Source organism: Hevea brasiliensis, chromosome 16 (assembly GCF_030052815.1).
Source record: "Hevea brasiliensis isolate MT/VB/25A 57/8 chromosome 16, ASM3005281v1, whole genome shotgun sequence".
Classification (NCBI taxonomy): domain Eukaryota; kingdom Viridiplantae; phylum Streptophyta; class Magnoliopsida; order Malpighiales; family Euphorbiaceae; genus Hevea; species Hevea brasiliensis.
Genome location: NC_079508.1, coordinates 27944251 through 27950472, shown reverse-complemented (window position 1 = coordinate 27950472; position 6222 = coordinate 27944251).

Below are 6222 nucleotides of genomic sequence, written 5' to 3'. Positions count from 1 at the left end.
GCTTTCTACTGATAAAAATTTAGGTCATTTGGACCTTCCTAAACCAAGTTATGGTCATTTACGTAACTACTGTTCATTTGGTCATTTTTGTATAGGTCAGTGTGCCAATTCTGGATTTGGCCTAATTGTTCACTAAGTTATGGTCACTTTCTGGGCATGATTCCTTAATGAAAAATGTGCCATTTTGTGTCTAGTTTCATTTCCAATTGGCCTCACACCAATTGGGTTGGTAAATTTTCAGTTTTGGTCCTTGAAAGGGACCTAGGTCATGCTGTCTGCAGATTGACCCTCTCCAATCCGAATTAGAACTTGGTTCCAACAATTCATACACACTACAAGTGGTCACAATTGACCATTTCTCAACTAAAATAAGGTCAATAATATCATTTGGCCAATTCTCAAAATTTTCTTCAATTTTTTATATGCTCAAAACCCTAGCTTCACACAAAGCTCAATCTAATACAATTTAAAGTGTGTATTCATGTTCTACACACCTAATTCACCTCAAATGGCCATTCAAAACCATCAAACTCATTCATAACAAACCCTAACCCTAGCTGGACGAATTTCATATTTGGTCCCTCAACAATTATTTTTGTTTTATTTTAAGTTAATTTCTAAGTTACTTACACCAAGAACACAAGTAATAAACTAGAATATTCAACTAACTCACTAACCTTGAACTTTGAAGTTCAATCTTCAATTCTTCTCCTCTTTTCTCCTTTCTTTCTTGCTAAATCACTTCCTCAAGGGAAGAAAACAAGGTTTTATGAGTTAATTTTGGGGAAATTAGGGTTTAGTTAGGTGATTTGGAAGCTTGGTGCAAGCTTTAATGGTGAAGAAAAAAATGGAGGAGGGAGGGGAGTGTGGCTGCTGAATGGGTTAGGGAAGAAGGAATGAAGATTTGTTTTAATTTTTATGTATTTTTATCTTTTATTAAGTCAAGTTGACTTAGTCAATTTAAGTGGGTAAATTAAATTTAATTTATGACATCATAATTGTGAGCTAAGGTGATGTAAATAAAGTTTTTCCTTTTTTTTTTATTTATTTTTCCTTGTTTCTTTAATTTAATTCTTGATCCCAAATTTTTCTTTTCTCCAATTTTATTGGAAAGTTAGGTCAAAAGTCAGCTCTAGGGGTGAATTGACCAAATTATCCCTCGCCGATTCGTTCCAGTTTGCAAATAATTCAATATTTCTTCTGGATCCCTAACCTAATTATTTGACCTGGTTAACAACTCTTTTTCATGATTTTCTCTTTCCCACTGTGTTCGCAATGGTCCTAAGGACCGCGGTGTCATATTTTACGATTCGAAATTTGAGTTTAGACTGACGTCGCAGTCATTCCCGAGAAGGTCACCCATCGCTGTGACTTCCGGCTCATTTAAATTTTTTATGTTTTATTTTTCTTATTTATACTTAACTATTTGGCAATTACTAATTATTTTGTGTTCAGGGCTTAACTAGGTGCCTTAGACGTGGTTCTAATTCTCTTAATTGTCAGAACCGACACCGGTCACCGTAACAGTGAAATATACCAGGTTATGCAAATAGGGGTGTAACAATTCTTCCCCCCTTAAAATAAATTTCATCTCGAAATTTTACCTGGTAATCAATATTTGAATAGTTGTGGGTGCTGTCTCCTCATGTCCTCCTCTCATTCCCAAGTAGCCTCCTGGCCTGAATGATGGTTCCACAGCACTTTCACTAACGGTATATGCTTATTCTGTAGCTGCTTTACCTCATAATCCAGAATCTTTATGGGTTCTTCCTCATATGTGAGGTCTGGATTCACTTCAATTTCCTCAACTGGTAGTATGTGAGATGGGTCTGATCGATACCTCCTCAACATAGACACATGGAAGACGTTATGTATCTTCTCCAACTCTGGAGGTAGTGCCAAACGATATGCTAAGGGACCCACTCTCTCCAGAACCTCATATGGCCCAATGAAATGAGGACTCAGTTTCCCCTTTCTGCTGAATCTCATAATCCTCTTCCAAGGGGAAACCTTGAGGAATACTTTGTCACCCACTGCATATTCAATATCCCGTCTCTTCAGATCAATATAGGACTTCTGATGATCTGATGCAGTCTTAAGTCGATCTTTGATCAATATGATTTTGTCTTCGGTTTGCTAAATAATTTCTGGCCCAATCATCTTTCTTTCACCTACCTCATCCCAACACAACGGGGTTCTACACTTCCTGCCATACAAAGCTTCATATGGAGGCATTCCAATGCTTGATTGGTAGCTTTTGTTATAAGCAAACTCAATCAAAGGTAAGTGTGTGTCCCAACTGCCCTCAAACTCAATCACACAAGCCTGTAGCATGTCCTCCAATATTTGTATTACTCTCTCAGACTGGCCATCTATCTGTGGGTGGAATGCCGTGCTAAAGTTCAATCTAGTTCCTAGGGCTCTGTGAAGACTACCCCAGAATCTAGAAGTGAACCTAGGATCTCTGTTTGATACAATGGATACTGGCACTCCATGCAGTCTCATAATCTCATCTATATACAACTTGGCCAATCTTTCTAAACTGTAGTCCATCTGGACAGGAAGAAAATGAGCAGACTTGGTCAGTCTGTCAACTATAACCCATACTGTATTATGACTCTTCTGTGTCCTCGGAAGTCCCATCACAAAATCCATAGTTATTCTCTCCCATTTCCATTTCGGTACTGGTAGTGGATGTAACAAACCAGCTAGTACTTGATGCTCTGCCTTCACTTGCTGACAAGTTAGGCATTTGGAAATAAATTCTGCCACATCTCTTTTCATACCCATCCACTAGTAATGCTCCTTTAGCCCTTTATACATTTTTGTGCCACCAGGGTGCATAGCAAAAGGAGACTCATGTGCTTCCTTTATAATGATCTGCCTCAAGTCAACGTCATTAGGAATGCACATTCTGCCCTGATGAAGCAGTAGGCCATCATCTCTCATTGAGAATTCAGTTTTCTTGCCCTGTCTGACTTCTTCTAACAACTTCTGATACTTCTGATTATTTTGAGCAGCCATTCTGATATGTTCAATCAACACTGGCTGTACATGCCATGTAACTGCTGTCTGCCCCTCATCATTAATCTCTAAGCTGGCATGCAATACTCTCAACTCATGTACTATAGACAAAGGAGAAACCGTAGACTTGCCATAGTCTTGCGACTTAAGGTGTTAGCCACCACATTAGCTTTCCCTGGCTGATAGTCTATCAGACAATCATAGTCTTTTATCAACTCTAACCATCTCCTCTGTCTCAAATTCAACTCCTTCTGAGTGCCCAGATACTTCAAACTCTTATGATTTGTGTAGATGTAGCACTTCTCCCCATACAAATAGTGTCTCTAGATCTTAAGAGCGAACACAATAACTGCTAGCTCCAAGTCATGTGTTGGATAATTCCTCTCATGCAGTTTCAGCTGGCGTGATGCATAGGCAATGGCATTCCTCTCTTGCATCAGTACATAGCCTAACCCATTGTGAGAAGCATCACTGTAAATAGTATACTATTTACCCGGGGTAGGTAAAGTAAGGACTGGAGCCTCAGTCAAACATCTCTTCAACTCATCAAAACTCTGTTGGCATTTATCCGTCCACTGAAATTTCACATCTTTTCAAAGTAATTTAGTCAATGGAGATGCTAACATAAAGTACCCTTTCACAAATCGGTGATAGTATCCAGCTAAACCCAGAAAACTGTGAATCTTCGTGATATTTCTGGGTGGCCTCCAATTAAGGATAGCTTCTATCTTACTTGGATCTACCTTGATGCCCTCTACTGATACTACATGCCCCAAGAAGGATATTCCTTCAGACAAAATTCACACTTCGATAATTTAGCGTATAGCTGTTTCTCCCTCAAAGTCTATAGTACAATCCGCGGATATCTATCATGCTCTTCTGCACTGCTCGAGTAGACCAATATATCATTTATGAATACTACAACAAACTGGTCGAGGTATGGTCTAAAGATAGTGTTCATCAGATCCATAAAAGCATCCGGAGCATTAGTTAACCCGAATGGCATGACCAAGAACTCATAATGGCCATAGCGGGTTTTAAAGGCAGTTTTAGGAATACTCTGCTCTTGCACCTTCAGCTGATAATAACCTGATCTCAGGTCAATTTTGGAGAACACAGCTGTACCCCTCAACTGATCAAATAAGTCATCAATACGGAGCAATGGGTATCTGTTCTTTATTGTCACCTTATTCAACTGCCGATAGTCGATACATAAGCGGAGAGTGCTATCCTTCTTCTTAACAAACAACACTGGCGCTCCCTAAGGTGACACACTAGGGCGGATAAAGCCCTTGTCAAGCAGCTTTTGCAACTGCACTTTCAACTCTTTCAATTCTGCTGGTGCCATTCTATATGGTGTTATAGAGATTGGGTCCACACCAGGCATAACATCAATTTCAAACTGCACCTCTCTTTCTGGAGGTTATCCTGGCAATTCATCAGGAAACACATCTGCAAAGTCACAAATAATAGGGATGTCCTTCAGTGTTGGACTCCCCACTTGGGTGTCTATCACATGTGCCAAGTATGCTTCACACCCCTTTCCAATCATCCTTCTGGCTAGTATAGCTAAAATGATGTTTGATGGCAGTAATTTCCTCTCCCCATGTATTACCATATCACCGTACAGAGGGAGACCAAAAGTGACTATCTTCAATCTACAGTCAATCATGGCATGATGCCTGGTTAAACAATCCATGCCTAAGATGATATCATAATCTTTGAAGGGCATTTCAATCAAATCCGATAGAAAAGTGTGTCCTTGGATCACCAAAGGACAATCTCTATAGATTTATTGACCCGGACCTCTTGTCCTAACGTACTAGTTACTAGCACTTCAAAATCCATTTTGGCACATGAAACCGTAAGTGAACTGATTATGCTAGCACTAACATATGAGTGGGTTTAACTCAGATCAAACAGTACAAATACATCTCGATCAGATATAGAGAATGTACTGGCTACAACATCGGAAGTCTTAGCCTCTTCTCGCTGTCTCATCGTGTAAACCCTGGCTGGAGCACTCCCTTGTGTAGACTGGCTAACGGTACCCTAACTACCCGAAACATTGCCTCTACCTCTACCTCTTCCTCTGCTAATCGGTTGTGAACCTCTGGTAGCAGGACTCTGAATGGATCCTTCTGGAGTAGTAGGAGCTGGACCAAATCTAGGGGCACTGGTGCAGTCCTTAGCGAGATGGCCCTTGCCTCCACAGTTAAAGCAAGCTCCTGTTACCCAATAGCATTCTCCCCCATAAATCTTGCCACAAGTCTCACAAGGGCGGGGAGGATGTGAACTCCTGGTCGACTGCTGACCAGATCTAGGGGGTCTCTGTCTAGAGAATCTGCCCCTTCCAAACCTTCAACCTCTACCTCTGCTAAGTCCCCCAAATTTCTTCTTTTTTCCAGATATACCACTGGGACTTTGTTCAACTGATTTTTCACCTTTTTCTTTCTTTGATTTTTCAGTCTTCTCAGCTTTCTCTTTCACTGGTGTTGCTTCTAATTCAATTCTTTCTAATTTAAGTGCCTGAGAGATGAGCTTTGAGAAGTTACTGTGTTTGAATCCCACTAATTGCATCCGTAGGTTGGGCTTTAAACCCATCTCAAATTTCTTGCACCTTTCTTTGCTTGCAGATAGGAGACTCCCAGCATAGTGGCTTAGAACTACACTTAGATATGGGTGAGGAGACATAAAATAATGAAATACAAGAAAATAAAATACAAGAAAAACAAAGGAAAAATAATAGCAATGAAATGTAACCAAGTTAAATGAGCCGAGAACCCTAGCGATGGGTGACCACACCGAGAAGTTGCGGCGTGGACCGTTGACTAGCCCTGGACAGCAGGGAACCCTGGAAAATATTTTTAAAACATAATTAAAAACCTATTGAAGTATAAATATCATTAGAAACATCAAATAAAAATTAATTAATTAGTACAAAGAAAAATGGGAAATCGAGAAAATGACAAAACTCGGTGTTACCGAAAAATCGGGAATACAACCCGAACAGGGCCATTGTGGTCAATTGACATCTTGAGTTGTCTTTTGACTTAAATTTCCATTGAAAATAAATGATATTACACTTGGAAAATGTCATGAAAAATTAAATTGGTGGTACCTAATTTAAATAGCAAAAGATAGGAGTTAAATGTGGGAATTTGAAAACTTTAGAATAAAGAAACATTAAAATGGGTG